The 23,313-nt window shown below is 44.8% G+C and overlaps 1 protein-coding gene and 1 long non-coding RNA gene across 14 annotated transcripts in view; one reads left to right on the top strand and one right to left on the bottom strand.

Annotated features, from left to right (window-relative positions):
* Positions 1 to 23,313, top strand: part of Prkn (parkin RBR E3 ubiquitin protein ligase) — a 1,193,833-nt gene that overhangs the window by 912,362 nt on the left and 258,158 nt on the right.
* LOC120100099 (uncharacterized) lies at positions 15,836 to 23,241 on the bottom strand. Its single transcript, XR_005499828.2, has 4 exons — positions 21,796 to 23,241; positions 20,365 to 20,467; positions 19,544 to 19,625; positions 15,836 to 16,297 (listed from the first exon to the last, which is right to left on the bottom strand). It is a non-coding gene; the product is annotated as an uncharacterized LOC120100099 (long non-coding RNA).

The raw sequence follows: 23,313 nt of genomic DNA, 5'->3' as shown, positions 1-23,313 counted from the left end.
TAGGAGCAGTATCCTGAAGGAAAGCTAGTGTAGTCACAAGAGATGGCCTTATGGGTAGACAGCCCCCCAATTAGGGGCACTGAAGAGAGCCTTGTCTGTCCCTCATATCATCATTCTTCTACCCAGGCCCTTCTTCCAGCCTGGAAGTCATCAGCACCGATGCCCAGGGTGTGCATTATGCTTAGAGAGTGGTAGGGAGGGTCCTCTCTCGTGGACCACTTGTGGTAACTGGAGATGGATGGTATCACATGAGCAGCAAAACTCTGAATACAGGTGGCCTCATCGTGACACAGTCCTCCCACAACATCCTGTCCGTGTGCCCAGGAAGACCTATTGACAGAAGACTCACATTACGTGGGAGCGCCACAGGCAGAAGGGTACAAGAGAGCATGAAAGCCCTGCAGGGAGGAAGGATGAAGGATGCAGGTGGAGAAACATTTGTCTGCACACTTACCCTTCCTGACGAGACCCAAGCTCATATACATGGGGGTCTTGTAGATGTACAAATTCAATGAGATGTCAAAAGGCAACAACACATTATTTTAATTTTAAATAGAACTCTTTCAGTAACATCCAGGGACACACAATACTAAAAATGTTCTCTTATCCACGGCTAGTAATCGAAGCATAGTTAGCTTGGCTTTTACCCTTTCTCCTTCCTGTTTAGGACTTCCAGGCTCCCCCTCAGCCTTCCTTCACCGTGGGGGCCCCTCCTCTGTGGATGAAAACTGGAGACAAATAAAAGCCAGAGACGTCTTTGCCTAAGCCCTGAAATTCTTCAAAACCAAAACACATCAGATTTCACTCAGCATTGATGAAAAGTTGGCAGTGCCTGCGCACCCGTGCGCGCCTCAAGTGTGCAGGAGCCAGTGAGGGCACCTGATGGAGGTGCCTGGGGTGATGAGGACTTGTAATCAGACTGGCAGAGCATTTCCACTGTGGACCATCTGTCAGCACATGTAAATAGCCTCATTTGATAAAACCAGCTGTTCCCACAACACTCAACAGAATCGGAGCCTTCTCTTCTCTTCTCTTTGATTATAGTCAGTGATGGAAAGAAGTGATTCTATTATTGTCCAAAATGATTCCTCTTTACCTTTGAGATCTTCTGCTTGACGCTTTATTTTTCACATTAATATATATATATATATATACATGGTATATATGATAAATATATATGATATATCATATATATATCATCTTATTTACCAAGCACAAGGGAAAGGATTTGGGAATAGGAATCGAAGCCTCACTCTCTTTGTCACCCACTATATTTGAATGTGGTAAATTGTCGGTGATCACTGACCATGGAGCTCCCCATGAGAGGATCAGATTAAGTGGTCCCCAAGGTCTCTTCCACCTCCTATGCTACTATGGCTTTCTCTCTGAGGATCCAAGAGGGGAACATCAGACTTCTCATGACCAACATTCAGCTACTATCCAGGCCTCAGCTGTTGGGACCTTAAGTGGGGTTGAGACACAAACACCACAGTCATACTCAGAGATAAGACATGGAGACACTCTTAGGGCAAGGCCAACCACCCAGCAGAAGGGCATCCTCTCTCTCGCTTACTTTGTCCAATGCTTAAAAGCATTTTAAAAAAGAAAGGTGTCTAGGAACATTTATCAAGTAATTTGATAGTTTTGAATCTTCCTTACTTTAATCTTACTACCTTTTCCTAGTCACATGGTAAAGAACCTACAGTGAAAAATATCTAAATGTCTTAGCTCAGGGGACACCCTCTAGGGAAATCCTACATCCCTTCTCTCCTGGACCCACTTCCAAGAAGGGAAGCCTGAAATCCCAGTGACCCTATCACTCCCTGAATCTTCAGGTCCTCTCTGGAGATGAGTTGAGCAGAGAAGATATTAAGAGTGTTTCTGGGTGAGAGGGACAGTTCAGCAGTAAAGATACCTGGTGCCAAGTGTGGGGACCTGAGGTAGATTACCATGGGGCTCACATAGCAGAGGGGGACAGCTGGCTCCTGTTATGGTGTCCTCTCACAGAGTGAGAAGGAAGGATAGCATTTCTGATTGGCTAGGCTTCGAACATACGCCATGCTCAAAACCTCATGTTGCATCCTGCAGCAGATTGCCTACATTTGCTATAAGCCAGAATAATTGTCAGGACTGTGTAACATCCTTCAAGGAAAGTGCTCAGGCCATGCCATTCTATCATAGATGACCTGGGATGCTATCCTCTTACATCAAGATCCACGCAGGCCGAGAAGCCCACACTCTGCCCCTCGAGGAGAGTAGCAGTACAGTATGGAGAATCCCCTAGTGCTTGGGTGTTTTACTATATCCAATTGTGCATACAGAGCTCCAGGACAAAAGCAGACAGTGGCAACGTTCCTGTGGCCTCTAACATAGCCACCTTGTTACACTACCGGTCCTCCATTCCCATGTCCATGGAGGAGCGTGACCTGCTCCCATGAGTAACAATGGCTCATAGTCTCAGTCCCTAAAGCCTGCTGGAGTTTGGCAGGCAGAGGGGACTTTTCATGTCCTCCAAGTGACTAAAGCCTTCTGGATCACCTACGCAAACAAGCTCGTTTTCAGCACCTGCACACACAATTTTAACTCATGTAACAAGAGATATTGTGGACTGAGGGTTCTCCATCCTACTGCTGAATGAGCATCCACCCCCCACACCCCCACCCCAGCCTGCCTCTTTGTCCTAAGTTGGAAGAGTTCGGTGATTCTGTCAGAGCAGTGGCTCAGTACGCAGGCGCCATCAAAGCACCAGAGCTAAGTAATGTGTTTGAAAAAACAAATGTCAGCTCCAAAGTAGAGAGAGCTATTCCCGGACTTGCCCTCTCAGGCTCTGTCAGTAAGACCTGTGATTTCACCCTACAGGAGTACTGAAGGCAATTATGTAATATGCTCCCCAACTTCCCTCAGCGCCTCTTTAAAAGTCAGTAATGCTAAGTCGTTTGATAAATTGCCATAGATTCCCAGCCCTGTCACGTTGTTAGTCGAATGCACCTGATTTTCAACAGACATCTTGAGGATGCCATACCATTATAGAGAATATGGTATGAGTTGAAGTGGACTCTTCAGAACTTTTTATTTGCAGATACACTACTCTCCAGTAAGGGGAGATAATCAATACCATGGGATAACCTACAACCATGAGGAGAGGCGTGTAATATATTCAGCAAAGGAACTTGTCTGTAAGAAAACCAACCATCTTAGCTCCCCTGAGTGGGCAGGGTGTGCACAAGCACAGACAAGCACAGACACACATGTGCACACTGGTTCACAGATGTTCCTGATGTCTTTGCATCCTCGGAAATAAATATTGCATGTCGAACTTTCATTCTCCCAGATAAACAGTGCTGTCTGGACAGAGACGCCTGGAGTGGAAACCTAACTGATGAACCTGGGGTTTTGTGCAGAGATACTTAACGACCTGCAAGGCAGATTAAGTGGCTTATTAAATATTTAGAAATAGACACATTTCCCAGACAACTGAGTTTGTTTTGACTTTCCTTCTTTCAAGGTGACCAAAAAGCAAAAGTGTATCCATCCATGCCTCTGTGTCTATACTGGATAAACAGCAGGGGCAATGAAATGAGGCTAGACTTTACCCCAGTTCCCTAGTATTTGACATCAGGTAATAGACTGTGTTTTGACATTTCTTGTTCTATCTATCTTTGTACCAGGTAAGGCCACTGCCAGATCACCTCACAGAGCCAGGCCTTTTGAGTTTGTGTGTTGCTCATTTATTTCTACAATAGAATAGACTAGAACGCTAGAAAGCTGAACTAGAGATGGGAGTGAGGCCAGACTCTCAGGAACAATGTGGTCAGGTGGAGCCCCTGACCTGGAAGACTACGTTTGGAGAAGCTCAAGGGAGCCTCAGAACAGAACCTTTCCTCAACTCCAGCATCCTACAAAGTGCCTTACACTGGGAAAGTTGGTGCATGGAAAGGATGCTACAAGGCACGGGGAACCACACCCAACCACAGAGCCACACCCAGTCACAGAGCCACCCACAACCACAGAGCCACCCACAACCACAGAGCCACAGGTACATGTCGCAAGTGTAAGGCGAGGCATTACACGAGTAACCCTTGCCGCTTATTAGAATTATCTGAGAAGCTTGAGAAAACAAACAAACAAATGGAACCCAGCCATGCCTGACCAGGCCTTACCCTGGGATTCCAAGCCTGGGCTTCTACGCTGGGCCAGTTTGCTAAGGCTGCCGTAACTAAGCCTCATGCCCACCGGGCTTCAGCAGTAGGAATTTGTTCTCTCATAATTCTAGAGGCTAAGCATTCAAGATGAGGTTGAGGGCTTCTCCCGAGACCTGTATCCTCTGCTTGTGATGCCAACTGTCTCATGCTGTCCCTGCACATTTGTCTCTGTTGATGCCTTTGTCACAACTCCCTCCTCTGCTGAGGACAGTTATAATGCATTAAGACCCACCCGTGACCTTTTTCTCTCCAATTATGTCCTTAAATTCCCTGATTTCTAATACAGTCACATTCCTCGGAATTTGGTTTACAAAGTGGCGAAGGGCACACTCCAACCTACAAGTGCTGCCAGAGTTGAGATCTTGCCATGTGTACCCTGTGTTACACAAAGCCTAAAATATTTTCTGTACCCTTGGAGAGAAAATATATCCATTCCTCCTCCAAACTAAAGTAAGCACAACATTTGTTACCGTTAAGAGCCTAGGTACGAGGGCCCTTGTTGCCCGCTGCTTGATTTTAGCTTTATTATTGGCTGCGTGACTTTGGGCCATTCATTTAACTTCTTTTTATAGTAGGTCGGTCAGACATGGTTAATAGAGATGCTCTCTGTTCCAGACCCATTTATTTCCTGGGTTGGTTTCATGAACTCAAAGAGATACACATTATTCAAAACTGCTTGTTTTTCTCCAAAACAACCTTTATACTGAAAAAAAATGGCAAAGCTAAAATCAAGAATATAGCTTCGATAATAAAATTCTAACAGTGTTAGTTTGTTAGTTCTAATAAGCATTGTATAGGATAGTGTTGCTAATGGTGGCTGGAGGAATGGCATTGGGAATTCTATAATTTTTCTACTTTTTAATAATCCTAGAATTATTCAAACTAAAAATGTTGTCAATGGCTAGACATGTAACACAGGAGAGTGATTGCTTAGCATGCACAAGGCCCTAGGATCTGTGAGTCTCGCAGGTGGTAGCAGCTAATATTTGGGAGGTAGAAGTAAGGGGGTTGGAAATTCAAGGTTGTCCCAGCTATTTGAAAGTTCAAGGCCAGCCTGAGCTACTTGAGAAACAAAGCATGGGGCTAGAGGATGGCTTGGCAGTTAAAGAGCACAGGTTGCTCTTCCAGATGACAAGAATTTGATTCACAGCATCCACATGCTGGCTGTCAGGCTCTCAGTGGTCTGTAACTTGAGTTTCAGGGGATCCAGTGCCCACTTCTGACCCCCTCAAGCTCTGTGTGTATGTAGTCCAGACATACATGCAGACAAAACACCCAAATACATAAAATAAAGTGGAAAGAAAAACAATCTTTTAAGAAGAGAAGCAAAAAACCCTAAAATTTAGTTTTTAAAACAGATTTAAAATACTCACATATACATTTGCTTTCTGCATTTAGAATTACAATGCTAAGAAACAAACATTCCTAGGATTAATATTTAAACCTGCCAATCTCTGGAATTTGGGCCTTAGGACTGGGTGATAATATGCAAAAATTCATCGGCTAGTGTACAGCATCAGAAATCATCTAGGAAAGATGATGGCAAGCAAATGAATTTTCTGGAGAATACAGAGTCCTGAGAGACTTCATCCCAGGGATGCTTCTTGCTTCTGATCTGCCTTTCCTGTCACTATTACACAGCCTAATGATTCCTGGGCATCAGCCCATCCTACTTGGCAAATTTCCCGCAGCTCAACATGAAGATGAACTTTCATGAATTAATACTGTTTAGATGAATTAATTACCTTATCGCATTTCCGATTTTATTCAAATAATTTTAAGAAGAAACTTTAAGGAAATGGCTTTAGTTGCTTTGCCAGAAAGATGTAATAAAGTTAGAACCAAGAATAGAATGTGCCCATTCCTCATAAAAGAGTAAGTAAGTAAAAGTCTACGTTATAAGAAATACAATGAGCTTTCGTAAATTATACTAAAAAGGAGAAATAGGCTTGGGACAAATGTGTGATCAAGGAAAAACATTCATCCTAGGTCAGGTCCAAAGATGAAGCCACAGGTGTGCACTACGATAAAGCAAGGCCATGTGAAACTGTTGCTTTGAACTTATAATGAGCTTACAAAACAGCTTACACTGTTTTGGACTTAATAGAGGTATCCTTCCGTAGCTCCCCCTTTATGTAACATTTTATCTATGAGGTTATTCTTTCTTACATAGAAAAATTATTGTCTAAAAGCTATAAAAAGCTAAAAGCAATAATCAAGTTTTGGTATAGCCATTTCTGCTTCATCTGGTGTGTGTGTGTGTGTGTGTGTGTGTGTGTGTGTGTGTGTGTGTGTGTGTGCGTGTGTGTAGAGGACTTTCTTTCTTTCCTTTTTTTTCTATCTGGTTCACAAAGAGTTAGTGAATTCCAAGCCTCTTGCCTGGCCAGCAAGTGGTCCCTAAATCAGAGCCAAGAAACTAAGTACTTTTTTTTCTTAATCCCCTGCTGCTAATAGCTGAATTTAATTACCAGAAGCTGATGGCTTTTAACCTTAGAATAACAACAAGTTAAAGGAAGAGAAAATTTACAAATAGCAAGCAACTTTTACCCCCACAACTGCTAATGACAGCCACCACTGCCTGCCTCAATCTACCTAGATGCCAGGCTGGTCACCTGCAGTATAGAGTCTGGCTGGCACCCAACACACACAGCTGATAAAACAGAATAGCACTGCTGCTATTCTTGGGGACCAGTATAGGGAAACGTCCACCTGCTTCGGCCTGTAGTTTGGTCCCTATGAGTTGTTCTAGTTCAGTGGTCCTCAGCCTTTCCAAGGGGCCACATACCAGACATCCTATACATCATATATTTACATTATGATTCATAATAGTAGCACAATTAAGTTATGAAGTAACAACAAAAATAAGTTTAGAATTGAGGCCACCACATAAGGAACTGTTTTAAAAGAGTCACAGCGTTAGGGAGGTTGAGAACCACGCTCTAGTTAGTTCTCCATGCAGAGAGGCAAAAGTCATAGCCATCAAGGCAAGGAGGAGAAAAAAATAAACCAACAGAAAGAACAACAACAAACAAATAGAAGTTAAAGTGACACATATAATATCTGTCAGTGTTCTCTTACAAAACCCATGTTATATTCTTTCTCCATCCTAGAAAAATCAACAGTGCTGTGGAAGCTGCAGGGGTGTGTGGGTACCGGAGGCTAGGACAGCACACCTGGCTCTGCAGGTATAGTCAGAGACAGGCCTGGGCCCAGGGCTCACATCAATCGCTTTCCTGGTTCTCTGTGGGGCCTGAGCAAGCACATCTATCTTGATCCTTGACCCAGTTGTGGAGGTCCCCTTTGTGATGAGAAGACAAGGAAACCAAAACTTAGGAGAGCTACAACCAAAGGGCTCTTGACCCATAAAAAGAAACTAGGTATCAAATCCAGTCCTGAGTATATACTTCTATTTGTTTCCCAGTAAGCATGTGATGTCTGGTAAGGAGACACAGATGTGGCACATGAATGTAAGGGACTCCTGATTTTCCCACAAGTCGCATCTTTCTGGTGGATGGCTGATTCCCTTGCGTCATCTGCCAAGGCTTGCCTTGACAGAGCCTTCATGGATCCCCAAGGAAGGGAACAACGGACAGTACCCAGGTCCCTTGCTTTCACATACTTTGTTTCTTCCTCAGCATTACTCAGCTCACAGAGCTACAGTCCTGGGCACATCTAGGGACCTCTCACTCTCATACTTGGAGGTGACAGACATCCACTACTAGTAGACTACTTTACCCCCAGGCATAAGAACTCACGGCTTTGTCTGTGTTACAGAAATTGTATTGGGCTCTCATCCAGCTGGTAATGCTGTGAGTGGTGATAGGCGGGGAGAGGACAGAGACTGCTGTCTCTCCAGACCACTACAGCCCACCATCTGGGTCTCTTGAGATACGGTCCTGTATCCCCTCCCACTGGAGATGGCTCCGTAATGGGAAGGCTTTGGTGGAGTCCGAAATAGTGAGCTCAGTTTTGCAGACACTCACCTTATAAGAAAGAAGAAATGCAAGTTCAGTCAGGAAAGGAGTTGCTTTGCAAGCACAGCAACTGGAGTGCAATGCCCAGAAAGTACATGAAAAGAATCCATCCGTGGTGGCGTGTTCTTGTCAGCCCAGCACTGGCAAAGCCAGTCAGAGTAGCCTCTGTGGTAAGCTCCAGGATGTTATATGGCCCTGTGTCAAAAACCAAGGTGTACTGCAGCTGAGAGAGGATAGCCAAGGTGGTCCTCTGTCCCCACATGCACACACATCCTTGAGAATTCGCGTGAGTGGTTGAAGGTGCACGTGAATGACACACACACATACGTGCATACATATACATTGGCACACCCATCTGTAAGTGCCCATATACTCACGGAAACTCACCAAAAGAAAAAAGAAAAAAAAAGAAAGAAAGAAAACAAGAAATGAAGGGTCGGGTAGATGATAATCCTGGTTTTCAAAGACATGGATTCTGCTCCCAGGAAAACCTGAAGGTGGTGGCATTTTCAGGAGAGCCAGCAGTGAGTGAGCTCGGGAAGATGCGAGTTGTACATATCAGAGATATCTATTAGAGAGGACACTTGTCGGGCAGGGCTTTTGTGAGTGCCTGGGACCTGCCGATGTTCACAGAGTCCTGTCTGGCTACAGTGCCAGCTATGGATCTCTAACAAATCCCGAGAGAGCTGCCCACACAATTAAGGGGGGGGGGGGCCTCTCTGCACAGCTTTTGTAACCTTAGGCCTCATCCATGCTAATGAACAAAAACATGTGGCATTATGGCCATCATTAAAACTGAAATGAAAACTCACAAAAAAAAATAAATCAGACCTTCATACCATGTTGAGCCGGGAGGCACCAGTTCCACAGGATGCCTCTTAATTGGCAGCAGAAGCCGGTTCTGACATTGGTATGCGGGCTCGGTTTGGTTTAGTTTAATGCCCTTTGAATGTTGAAGCTATCAGTTTGAACAGGCCATTTTAATGTACTGCTTCGGGGGGAGTAGGATTCTAATAAGAGATGGTCAACTACACTTTTTAATATTAGGTTTTCCTTCCCAGATACTCCCAACACTACTAGATGAGATGAATTAGGTGAGATGTACGTCTGGATCCCTCTGACAGTAGACACTGTTCATAGACAATGGCATTTATTCCTCATTTAGCTCTCGCGCATTTTCAGTCGATGAAAGCCAGGAGGAATTAGTCTGTATGAGTGTGTGTGTGTGTGTGTGTGTGTGTGTGTGTGTGTGTGTGCACATCCATGCCCATTCTGAGAAACCCACAAACACCAAGCCAAGTAGACAAGGAAGACTGAGAAGATAGTCCTCTTGGCTGCACATAACAGTTTCTAAAAGCATTCCACAGGCTGGGGCTGCAGCTCAGTGGTAGAACTCCTGCCTGGTATGCATGAAGCTTTGGGTTTGATCCCCAGCACTACAAAAAATAAAATAAAAACAAAAATGAAAACAACAGATATTAACAGGAAAAAAAAGTAAGAAGTCAGTGCCCCCATTGACTGGAGACTCTCTGGCAAGCTTAACAACTTGCCATCGTCCTTATGTTCAGCATGAATCTTTTTTTATATAAAACCACGATGCAGTGTGAAATTACGGTTCTAAATTTTACTTCCTAATGCGTTCGTTATGTTTGAATGCCTGAAATATTTGGGCCACGGATTTGCTGCACCTGTCGCTTGGCCTCTCCAGGAAATACTGTGATGCCCCGTCTTGTCTTTTCTCACCAGTCTGACAGTGAGCTCCTCCCAGTGCTGTAGGGTGCACCTAGTGCCCCCGCACTTTGCAGATGGTAGATGCTCATAAAGGAAATGCCAGGAAACCATCCCTGGAACACATTCTGCTCACAGCAGCCAACAGTGTGGTGGGCGTTGAGTAAGCAACCAGCCGGGCTTAGTCCTTAGAGGCGTCTGTGTTTGCTGCTCCCATCTTGTCCACACTTTCTCTCTCCCTCTGAATAGCACCACAACTACAACCACAACCACCACCACTGCCTCATGCCCTCCTCCTTGTGGCCTTAGGTGGGATTTTAGAACTCCACAGCTGTCTAGTTCCAGACCCCATTCAAGGAGGCAGGGCACCCTGATGGCATCCAGACGGTCCCTGCATGCTTCGGTTTTTTGTTTGTTTATTTGTTTGTTTGTTTTTGGTCCATCTCATTCCATCAGGGACCAGCATTTGGAAAGAAAGCAATCTGTGTTCTGACACGCAGACTCGCTGTGTCTCTTGGCTCTCCTGAAAGCGAGCGACTGCTGCTATGTTCAGAGATACATTGGAAAGCCATATCTCTTCCCCTGCGCATCCTTCCTTCCATTGTGGATGGATAGCCCACGGCTCCCCTTGGTGGGCACAAATGTCTTTACCAACAGCACTGACAGGATTAAGTGCTGGATGCCACGTGATAGCCAGGGAGCTCTTAGTCTGTAATGATGGAAAGTGGCACCGAGACCTCCGTCTGTGTGCATTTTTCTCTAGTAAATGGCAGTGTTCTGCTTTTAATTCTCCTCTTCAAACTGTCATTTTGTTTTGGTGGTGGTGGTGGTGGTTTTAGTTTTTTGTTTTGTTTTGTTTTGTTTTGTTTTCCCTTTCTTTCTTTCTTTTGTTGTTTTTTTTGTTTGTTTGTTTGTTTGTTTGTTTGTTTGTTTGTTTTTAAAGACATGTTCTCATTCTGAGCCCAGGCTGGCTTGGAACTAGTCTCAGAATCACAACATTCTTCCTACTCTAATCTCCCACGTGCTGGGATTATAGGGGCATGCCACTGACATAAAACTGCTTTCAAGGACATTTCAAAACACAAGTTATTGGAAGCCTAAAAGATGTAGGATACTCTCCGCTTCAGAAAACTCACTACAGCTGAATGAATTTATTTTGGCTTCATTTATTTGAGTTCTGAAATTGATTACCCAGTGATGACAATATTAATCACAATGTTCAGATTAATTAAATTCCACTACTGAGAACAGATCACATGTGTCACAAATACCAGCTGCTTTAAAACATCCCCTCTAATTCTCTACAACTTCACAAGAAGACTGACCCCGCTTCTGAAAGGGGAAGTTACTGGTGAGTGTCCAGAGGGTAGCAGATGGGCAGGCTGTTGTCCGGCATCCATTCTTGGTATTCACCCTAGCATTCTACTTTCCCCCATTACACTCCAAGCTTCCCAGTGGAAAATGGGAATCATTCAAGTACACAGTAAAACACATGCCTTCTCAGGCTCCAGTCAATCAGACCCGCAGTAGTAAAGGCTTTTTTTGTTATACTGGAGTGGCCCTACACAATGTAACACTGACAGCTCTTGACACAGTTCTATTGTGGGTGCCTGGAACCCTTTGAAGTTCTTCAGCAGGAAAAAGAAAAGGATTTCACAAACCAGTGAGCGAGGGCAGTGGTGTCTTTAAACCAGTCTGTCAGTAAAGCTTTACTTTCATTAGCAAAACTCACAAATATGGGTCACTAGGTAACCATTACATGCCCCTGGGTCCGAGGTCCACTCAGTTGGAGTTAACTGGGCTTCCTCACAACAGTTTGTTTGCAGTGTCTTCCTGGGAGGTCACATGGGAACTTAAGAGCCCCGAGGAGGAAGGAGGGTGATCTGGAGACTCGGAAGCTAAGTTCTGATCAGGGCTGGCTGGAGAGGGACCCCTGACAGAGCCAGGCCACCATGGGTGTTTTATCACTGAGTATTTCAGACTTTTAGTGGGTAAGCAGGAAGTTGGGAATGCCTACATTTTTATGCAACAGTGTAGGAGCAGCAGGATGGGAGAAAGAGGTCTGGGGAGGCTGCTGTGGATAAAGAGAGAGGTTTGCTTGTAATCAATTTGCTCTGGACCATCTCCAGGAAGTAAGGTCCCAACCCCCTTGGCTGCGAATGACTTGGATCTGCACTTTGATCACCCTCTGGACCAAGGACCGTCCCTCACAAGTTAACTTCGTCCTGCTGATTTGCAACTGCACATTGTCAGTTCAGGGTGTTTCCTAACCCTCCCCCAGGTCCAGATCACCATCCTCCCTTCCCTCAGTGCCTGTCTTACACCCATTCTGATCAGGTCGAGACTTTGAGCAGAAACTTCCAAGGCTCTTCATGGCCTCCTCATCAAGGTTTTCACGTGCCAAAGTCCCATAGCCTTTGTCTTCCAACCAGTTCAACCCAAGCCCACTCAGGAGACAGGGCTCCACATGTGCCCTCTTCCAGATGCCATGCTCCCTGTTCTCCCCTTCCTTCCCATTGTTGAATCCCTGTGACATTTAAGGTCTAGCTTTTACAGCACTTCTTGAAGTTCCCTCAATGCTAACTTACCCATCCTTTAAATTCTTATAAAAGAGGGTAGAAAGTCAATGTTTCTCCTCTACCTCCTTGTTCTTTAGTGATTTGTATCCATGTTATGATTCCTGTTGGTATGTTCACTTCAAGGACCCATGTAGTAGAGCCATAGGCATCCCCATAGAATCGACATGGCCCTACAGGATAAAGAACAATTGAATGAATGAATGGATGGATGAGTGGATGAATGGATGGATGGATGGATGAATGAATGGATGGATGGATGGATGAATTGGTGGTAAGACAGTAAGACATGGTCTTCAGACTGGACTGGAGTCATTTGCCAAGTGCCATCTCTCTCGTTCTCTTAAAAGCCTCCACGTGGCTATTTAGCCAGAACATTTTATCTCTTGACAAGCAAAGAGTCAAGAACAAATGCTTTCCCACCACTCCAAACTGACCTGTTGTACCTCTCTGCCATGCAGGTGCTTTGGTCCTTGCTGCTGTATAGTGTTAAGAGGTGGGGCTTAGACAATGAGGTCAGAGCCCTCAGGTATAGGATTCACCACACTTTTGTAATAGGAACCCTAGTCTCCTACTCCAACCAGGAAGAGGATTGCTTTAACCAGCTACTGAGAAGGCTGACACCAGAGAGAGGTGTTGATTCTTTCTGTTTGAGATACCCAGTTTATAATGCATGTGGGGGCCAGAGATAGACCTCAGATGGTATTCCTTCAGACACTATCAATCTTGGTGGTTGAGACAAGGTCTCTCCCCTTTATCTGGAATCTTTCAATTTGGCCGTGTTCATTAGACAGTGATCTTAAGGGAGCGTCTGACTGTGCTTCCCTAGTGGTCAGTTGCTTTCTAAATGGAGATAAAAGGTCTCAGGACCTTAAGAGGTAGAACATGGTTCAGATTTGCCCTGGTACGTCTTCTGGTGCATGTGCTCTCTCTTCTTTCCTACAACTCTTCCATCAGCAACAGAAAGCTCTCCCGAAACCTTGTGACTTTCTCATGAAAGTATTTAATGAGCTACCTACACTCACCGTGTTTAAGGAGGAAAGCACCATTAGTTTTTTGTCTAAAATCAGTACATCAGTAGCGTGTAAAGGCCAGGTTCCATTTTATACATGCCATGGCTCAGTGAGTCATGTACTCTGCTCAAGGTGGTTCTCATCCTGGTCAGTGAGTTTGACTTCTTTCAGAAAATGGTTTTCACTGCCCTTTGTTTTAAATAAAACTCTGCTGAGTTGTTTCTCCAAAGATCACCTTACAGCAAGATCCAGCTTCTGTGAGGGGGATTCCTTGGGATGTCTGTTAAGGTCCACAGGGCTATCCTCTGTTCTCGACTTTCCACTGAATCTCTGACTTATCCATGAGAATATGTTTTAAGAGAATGTAAAGTGTGGTTGGGGCAGGGTCTGCAGCAGGCCAGCTAGGGAAATTGGTGGAGGACTGTGTCCTCTTTAGCTTGCTAATCAGTGGACCATATAACATCTATGGTCTTTGACTTTTGGTCCTGTCTTACTTAGGGTTTTACTGCTGTGAACAGACACCATGACCAAGCCAACTCTCATAAGAACAACATTTCACTGGGGCTGGCTTACAGGCTCAGAGGTTCAGTCCAATATCATCAAGGAGGGAACATGGCAGCATCCAGGCAGTCCCGGTGCAGGAGGGGCTGAGAGTTCTACATCTTCAACTGAAGGCAGCTAGCAAAATACTGACTTCCAGGCAGCTAGGATTAGGGTCTTAAAGTCCACAGCCACAGTGATACACCTACTACAACAAGTCCATACCTCCTCCAAACCTTCTAATAGTGCCATTCCCTGGGCCAAGTTTAACACAGCATCACATGCCCTAAACCTTCATAGTAAGACAGGATCTGGGACACACATGACTGTATGGACATTGTCTCCTTATTTATCTTAATCGTTGAGTGATGGCTTTATGCCCATTGAAATCATGCCACATGAAATGTGTCTCGGTAAAAGATGTAAAGTCTCATTAGTCAAGGACCCTGTCAGTTCATGCTGTAAAACTTCTGGAACTATCTTTCCTTGGTAAACCTAGTACCAGAAGAAATAAGAATCCCTTCAACAACAAAGCCACTAACCCAGTGACACTTCATGGTGCCAATTTTCAGCTTTATTCACTCAACATTAGACATCTGAGATCTGTTCTGACCTGCACTGTATACAGGCAGGTTAAGAACACAGGTCATCTACTTTTGGAATATACCAAAACATTCTTCCTGGCAACTCCATTGAGCCTTGCTATGGTTAACTTTCCTCTTCTAGAATAAGAAAATTAGATTGGATCCTGTCAGATTTAAGTCACCACTATTTAATTTAACTGTATACTGTAATAAAAATAAATAAACAACAAGAAGAACAACTCTTTATAATAGTTTTTTTTTAAAAAGGTAAAGCTAGACATTTGGTGTCCAGCTAATATCACTCTTCCCCAGTCTCTTCATAAGGTAATGAGTGAAGTAGGTTGACAATTGTAAAGAAGTCAGGTCAGTGAATAAGTCCCTGAGCCAAAACATTGTGGCATTAAAAAAAGAAGTACCCCGAGGACTGAGCTTCCAACTGGTGTTTTAGCAATGATCACATCCACAATGTTAGAGGGAGTGTTGGGTGTTACTCGCTCTGTTAGCGGCTCTGCCTGGAAGGCACTTGGCCCTCAAAGCTCACTCCTCAGGGACCAGTTACATGCAGAAGAAATACTCGAGACGGCATATGTTTGAGAGAGTCAGGGAACGTCAGCTGAGCAAGAGCTCCCAGTAGGAAGTAGGACATGAAATCGAGTTCCCAGGAGAGTCAGGTGCAGAGCAAGTGGTGTTCTGTACCGTGTGGCTTTCGCTACACTGCTCTGTGTTCTTGATGGCCGAATGCATACCCAGGAGCTATCTCAGATCTGCAGATAAAAGACACACACACACTAGCTCCTTTTTAAACTGGCTTATTGGCTCTGTGGCTGGGCCCTTCTAAGCCTTCTGTTGCTAGCATGCCCTTACCTTCACTCCTAGCTCAACATCTCTACATCTGCCCTCAACGTAGTTGCTCAGTGCCCTTCTCGGAAGCCCACTGGTCTTGCCCAAGACACTTTCCAGCTGTTTTCCTTTTCTGCCTACATTATGGAAGACTACCCCTGTAGCTCTGAGTCTACTCTCTCTCTCTCTCTCTTCCCCAAGTATCTCGATTCTCTTCCTAGCCTGCGGGAACCTGGACATCCCGCTTCTTTCTTTCTGCCCAGCCATTAGCCACTGGCATCTTTATCAATAGATCAAAAACCAATTGGGAGTGAGGACCTTCACAGTCAGTGAACACAGATTTCCAATCAAAGCATCAGAACCACCACCCCACTACGGTATTCTTACATTTATTTAACCCTTACTCATCTGTTTTCTTATTTTCCAAATATCATGTGTATGCATGTTCATGAATGTGCACTTATGTGTACGCATGAACACATAGAAGCTCAAGCGTAGTTCCTAAGGCATCCTGGTTGTTGTTGGGTGGTTGGTTTTGAGATAGGGTCTTCATTGGCATAGTTTGCCAAGTAGGTTAGACTGTCTGGACATCGAGCCCTAGGGAACTTCCTAACCCCCAGGCCTGTCACAAGAGATGAGCAGCAGGCACAGCTACACCAGGTGTCTTAACATGGGGATAGAGCTCAAGTCCTTCTGCTTGCAAAGAAAGCCTTTTACTGACAGAGCCATTTCCCCAGCCCTGCTTGCCAATGATGTTCATCATCGTCTTCTGTGGGAATCTCAAGTCATCACATCTTCCCAGTTTTCTTCTATAGAACTTTCCAGATGAGAGGCGATTCTCTAAAAGGTTTGGAGGAACACACCATTCCTTTAAAAAATGCTTTTTAAACAAACTATCAAGCCAAAGCGCATCTCTAATGAAAACAGTGCTAGCAAGCAAAATGTGTGCATCCATCTGCAATCTTAGAGTGTCCTATGGGGTGAAAGTATATTTCCCAGGGTGCCAGAGTCAAAAGCTCATGACTCCTGTGAAAGACAGAAATGAAAACTTTCCTCCCAAGGTCAGTGTCACACGATTGATCCTAAGAGTGGTAGATTTATTTTAATTTCTCTGTGACTTTTTTTTTGCCATCATTTCCTTCTTCTGAGGTGTGAAACACCGCCAGAGGCAGGAACCCAGGCTTAATGGACCAGACATCAGAGCTGAGAGAGAGCATCTCCCCCATTTCTGTTCACTTGGCAATGTGCAAGTCTTTGGATGTTAATGCGTTATGCTACAGTATTTTGAAAACAAACAGCTTGGCTTAAGTACAGAGGGATTGTTGCTTTAGTTACTAAAAAAGACCATCTCAACTCTCTTCTGTTTTCAAGGAAGTTCTAAGACTCATTTTATAAATCGTATTTGGCCTTTTTTGTTAGAATCGGATGTAGCTGTTGGCACCACTAATGGATCCGATGTGTTTCCTCTGGTGTCCTGAACTAAAGAGCTGTAACTAATGTGGCACTGTCTCTTTTTATAACTGTGAGCTGCTGAAAGCAAAAGAGAAATTTGTCTAAAGTCAAAATATTAGCAGTTTTATTTATTGCAAGATGTCAAGAGGGAAGAGTATAATTTCTGCAGAATTCAAGGCCATAATGAGACTTTTCACGAGAAGGCTTTTCACAGCAAGACTCCCTTCCGAAAATTCAAAGACACACGGAAATGCAAAGCATTGTTGATTGGCAAATACCAGGTGACCCTTGGACAGACATCAAGACAACCATGAGTTCACTCATTTCAACATAAACTATAGCTTTTGTCTTTCCTCCAGTCAAAAGCACATTTGCTCTGGGTCCACACTGCACAGAGCAGCCAGGAACGATTCTTTTCAGTTCGTTCCTTCCTTCTTACCCATTTTTTCCCTTTAGGTTGATTTATAAAAAGTGTTGTTTTAGAACATTAAAGAAACAAGTGAGCCCAACAACTTACAGAATACACAAATGCTCAAAGACAGCCGATGATGGCTTTCAGCACAGCTAAGAATTTTGTTGAAATTTCAGAAAAAAATTAGAAATTGTATGATTTGGATGAGTCTTTCAAAATATATTAAAAAAACAAGTGTGTTGAAGTGCATCTATATTCCCAAGATTTATGAGGCTGAGGCAGGAAGATTATGTGTTTGAGGCAAGGTCAGGCTAGCATTCCATTGTCTAGAATAGTGCTCAGAATATATGAAATATATTCTAACTAGCTCAAAACCAAAGCTCCGAGTGTAGTAACACTCTTGTGTCTGATGGGGATGTTACAGAGGCATCCTTCACCTCTATCGTAAACACACACACACACACATACACACACACACACACACACACACACACACACACTACATGCTTAGATCTAGCTATGCATCTCCCTTATGAGAAATTGTGGATGCAGAGGAACAAGGAGTGGTCGCCAGCAGGAAAGGCCAACCAGGAGAGTGGAGGCCGCAGCTTCTGAAGACCCCATAGACCTCTGTCTCAGAGGCACTAGCAGTTGCCCCTGAGCAGGCTTCCTCATCAGCTCTCAAGTGTTTCTGAGGGCTTTGTGCATCCTATCGTTTTCTCTATCTTACACACATGTCTTTGTATTGTGATTTTTAGAAACAAGGTGGGCTCCTGATGGCTATTGTAAAAAAAACAAAAAACAAAAAAGAAAAAACCATGACAGACAGAATAGACAGCTTTAAGAAACCAGGAAGTTGGAAACAACAGAGGCATTGGTCCTTTGGATGCCTTGACTCAAAGGAGGTGAGGAAGGCAGATGAGTCACGTCAGGTCTGGCTTAGGCGTGCGCTATGCTTTAGGTCTGCCAGAACAAAGCACTACACCACATTCTGAGAGCCCAGTGCTTTCCACAGAACAGGTCCTGTTGGAAATGTGTTTTGAAGACAACAGGAAAACTCTTGGTTTTTCTCTTTTCTTTGCTTACTCTCATCCTCCACCCCGACCCCTGTTCTCAGGCCCCAGGAGGATGTGGAATGAACAGAGAAAAGTCAGAGGCAGCTACAGGGAGGTCCGTGTTCACTGCTCATCTGAAATGGCAGCCTTAGAGTTGAGTTGAGCCCTGCAGGAAATGCCTATACTAAACAGAATCCCTCTCTCCATCTCCTTGACATCGACCTGCACAGCGACAAACCAGGCGTCCTTCCTGACCATGGTGCGGTGAAATACATGCTTGCCTATAGGATAGTTCAGCTCAGAAGAAGAACAACCGGAGCTCACAGAAGGCATTTTCAGAGTTCCTCACATCTGTTCCTATTCCTGACAGTGGAGATGAGGGAGTCACTGAGTAGCAGTGGGTGACAAGGTACAAGTTAAGGATCTAAAGCCAGCAGGGCCATAGAAGTAATACAAGCCAGTGCCATAATCTAATACTTCCTCATAGCCACACTAAAGATGGAATTAATGTTAACAATATGTTGTATATGATGAAGCATGTCCAAAATGCCACAATGCCAACATATAACCGATACAAAATCATTGAGAGACTTATACTGTTCTCACACTGTATCTTCAAAATCCAGCAGGTGTCTGACACTCACCATCCACTGAAAAAGTCACTTGGGTCTTGAACTGTTACAGCCAAGAGCACATCTAGATTTGGACAGCCAAGAGCCCAGTGTCCATCAAGGGCTTTTCTGCTACAAGGACTTTGAACTTGGGCTCCATTTCTTCATTAGGAAGCAGTAAACACTTCACAGGCCCTCTGTGAAGTTTACAGAGTCGATCGCCTGAAGCACATAAGTTGGTATCTGACAAGAAAGCCACAGCTGTCGGCTGTTGCTATTCAACTGTTGATTGTGTAGACGTTACAACATGTGAAGTTTTCAGCCTACCATGCATCTGTAGATCCACAGAAAGAGTGAAGGTTTGCTCTCCAGGCCTAGCAGAAATGCTCAGGACAGCAGTTATGGTCCTGAAACGTGGCAGTCAAAAGTCCCCGTTAACAAATGGACTTCTCAGATCTGGGCATGCATAGCTACCCTTACAGAGGTCCTGACTTTTCTCTAGGAAGCAGAGAACATCTACCACCCTCTGCTGCACACTGCCACCTCCATGGCTCACCTTGTCACTTATGTCACCAGACAGATGCAGGGATGCCGAGCAGTGAGCCCACAGCCTTGGACACTGCCTGAGGCTTCTTTTGCTGTGGATGGAAAGGAGTAAGTGGCAGGTTCTGGCAGGCAGCTGGACTCTTCCTCCAATGAAGACAGCATCCTTAGTTTCCTTGAGCACACTTAGTGAGAGTAAGGTACACTTAATCTTCTAGATATGGCCCCTTGGGTTAAAATTAGATTCCCAAATTTGCATAATAAAGTAATGTCCTGAAAGAAAAAGGCTTGAGTGTGGAGAGATGATCGGTTGGAGCCAGCAAGGCAGCCCTGACTGGACAGCTTAGAACACGGAAGCAGTCTGCATTTTTACGGGGCAGGGCAGTAGAATTTAAATTTTCTGCACAATTAGCTTCGTGTTGATGTACAATGTGCAGGTCGGTTCGGGCATAAAACTGAGAATGAGCCTGTAGTGTGATTTCTTTAGTATATCTATGAGCACAAGAAAACCAAAGAGGAAAGAAAAAACCTCCCCTCTCCAGAGCCCAAAATGAGCAAGCAATGGAAAGTAAATCGGACTCAGCACACACACGCACGCACACACACACATACACCCACACCCACATACACACACACACATGCAAACACACACACACACAGGCACACACACATACACAGACACCCACATACAAACACACACATACAAACACGCACACACACACATACACAGACACCCACATACACACACACACAAACACACACACACACATACACACATGCACACACACATACACACACACCTACACACCCACATACACACACACACACACACACCTGCAGAAATGATCAGTCGTATCCAAAGATCTCCGATTTCTGTGACTTTGCAAACCAAACAGAGTCCTTCTCCTGTGTTCTTCTCACTCCAGTTGTGTGCATCCTAGAAGGACAAGGTCAGGGAAAGGGACAGTCAAATAGCTTCTTTCAAAACAGCATTTGGAAAAGGGAGCCATGCCTAAGAAATTAACAAGTGAGGCAGATGAAGTAAGGCAGCACATCAATAGGTCACTTAAGTGAGGGAAAACAGATCATGTCGCTGTGATCCTGTCTGGTCATGTCCTCCAAACCCATGTGGAACTTAGCCAATCCACCGTAAACACAAATGAGTTACTATTGTCCTCAAGCGATCCCATGCCTCACTGAAAGGAGAGGAGATCTGAACCCCTGTCAGGCATACCAGTCTCGAGCTCTAGGCCCATGTAGCAGTTAGTCTAGGACAGTCTTAAGAATTTAACTTTCCCACAATCTTTTGCTGGCATTGCACCCTTGGAGGTCTTGAACTGATACCGAGCTATTACACAAAAGACCCTGGGGTTCATCTCCACAGTTTCACGAAACTGAGTGGAGTAGTCGGCCTGCAGTGTGGCCTAATAGATTGAGTGCCTAAAGTCTCAGAACTCCGGAGGTTAAGGAAGATCAGAGATCAGAAATTCAACACCATTCTCAACTAATTATATAGCAAGTTAGAAGTAACCTGGAATGTGTGAACCCTTGCCTTAAACAAACGAACAAACAAACAACAACAACAAAGACAAAAAGGAAAGAATTGAGTTCCCATACTCCTCCATGTCTGGCTCAGTTTTACCACCTCCCAACCCCCACATTCTCCTGAGTGCCCTCTCTTTATTTATCATCAGCCTTAATATTTTATCAAAGAACGGCTTGCTCATTATATAGTTCGGAGTGTTAAATTGCCCCTAACTGCTCTCGTCCCTTATTCCTGTGAAATCACTTTGCAGCTTCTCTCACTCTTTAGGAAGGAAGTGATTAGACATCAGACTCTCACTCCCTTCTCCACCTTGACTGAGTCGGAAAAAGAGATCAATTGACCAGGAGAGGCTGTTAAACATTCCAAACACTTCCGTGCTTGTTAAACTTTTTAAAGGTACTCTGGGGTGCTGACATAAGAGGTGCTTCATATTCATCAGCTGCTTTGTGTGTTAAAGGGGAAAGGCAAGGAGCTCAGCCCTCCCAGTCAGACACCTCCCCTAGCTCCGCCTTCCCAGTCAGACACCTCCCCTAGCTCTGCCCTCCCACTCGGACACCTCCCCTAGCTCCGCCCTGGCAGTCAGGCACCTCCCCTAGCTCCGCCCTCCGGTCAGACACCTCCCCTAGCTCCGCCCTCCGGTCAGACACCTCCCCTAGCTCTGCCCTCCCGGTCGGACACCTCTCCTAGCTGCCTCCAGACCTCAGACCTTAGACTCTGACCTGTGTTTCTGAAGAGCATTTGTCTGCCATCAAAAGCCCTGAAAACTTTTAAAACTGAGTCACTGCTCTCTTGGGCTTCCCACTGAGTCAGCAGCAGCCATTCCTTAAGTTTAGATGGTTAGTTTACAGACACTTGCACCTGCGACAGAAACGACTTTTGGATGACAAGCATGGCAAGACGCATCATAATGGGAACAATTAAAAAGTCAAGATGAGGGTTTGGGGATTTAGCTCAGTGGTAGAGCGCTTGCCTAACAAGTGCATGGTCCTGGGTTCGGTCCCCAGCTCCGAAAAAGAGAAAAAAGAAAAAAAAAGTCAAGATGAATCTTAGGGTTAGCAAGAAACCACAAACTCAATTATATAACCGCCCCACATCCTCTGTCCTCAGTCTTAATTGCTGTCGGATAAGTCGACACTTAAAGGATGACTGAGGAAGGCTTTTTATCTCGAGTTCACCCGCGTAAACACATCATTCAAAGCAGTATATAGTTACTACATTTCTTGTGCGACTATTTTGTTCTTGATAGATTTAATGATTAAACGGGGTTTCCGTGGTGGTGTTTGTTTTGCTGAGCTTTCTATGAAATGGCTAATTTTGCCCAAAATTTTCAAATTGAATCACAATCTTTTAATATGATTCAGAGAAAAATCAACTCAATGTCTCCCTTCATTTTCCTATTGAGGATGGCTCTCCAGCATCCTCATTTCCTGTACCTGTGGAGTCTCCTGTGTGTCACTTAGATCTCTCTCTCTCTCTCTCTCTCTCTCTCTCTCTCTCTCTCTCTCCCCCTCTTCCTCTCTCCTTCTCTTCCTCACCCTCCCTTCCTCTGTGTGTGTGTGTGTGCACGCGCACATGTTACATGTATGTGCATATGTGTTGTGGTTACTGTGCATGGGGGAGGTGCTATCAAGCACCGGGCACCTTCCTAAACCTTGCTGGGCCTTTGCTTTTTTTTTTTTCTCCATTTTTAATTTTCAACGTTCAAAATTATCATGGAAAACTGCATCCTGAGGTGCTATCGGCAGCTGACTGTAGAGGAGGGGTGTTCGCTCCACCTTACTTTTGAGGAATGGGGGTGGGGTCGGTCAGACTTGAAGTTCTTCAACACAGTCTTCCCAGGAGTCTCTTTGCCCCTGGCTGTGTGCTGCCCAGACTTCTCCCTGGGTTCTGATTTAACAGACATGCCCCAGCTTCCTCCCTTAAACTCTTGTTCCTCGTATATACTCCCTTCCTGGTCTGCTTCAACAGAGGTCAGTTATATAGGAGATTTAGAAGCATCTGGCCACATAGAACTGGAGTTGCAGTTGCCTAAGCGGCCTGACACCCGGTCCTGTCCAGGCTCCCTGACATCTAGCCCCTGACTGTTTGCCCGACCCTTGTTTCTCTAACAGTGTCTTCAGTTCACATTCATTGTGCACTTCAGCCAGGCAGCTTCCAAGCTCACCTCCCCCAGCAGGCTGTCCTTCACACCACATCCACTCCTGAGAGTCTAAAGTGGGAATTAGCATCGTTCTCCT

This window comes from Rattus norvegicus, chromosome 1 (assembly GCF_036323735.1).
Source record: "Rattus norvegicus strain BN/NHsdMcwi chromosome 1, GRCr8, whole genome shotgun sequence".
Classification (NCBI taxonomy): Eukaryota; Metazoa; Chordata; class Mammalia; order Rodentia; family Muridae; genus Rattus; species Rattus norvegicus.
Note: the sequence above shows the minus strand (reverse complement) of the source record. Positions and strands in the feature narration are given on the sequence as shown.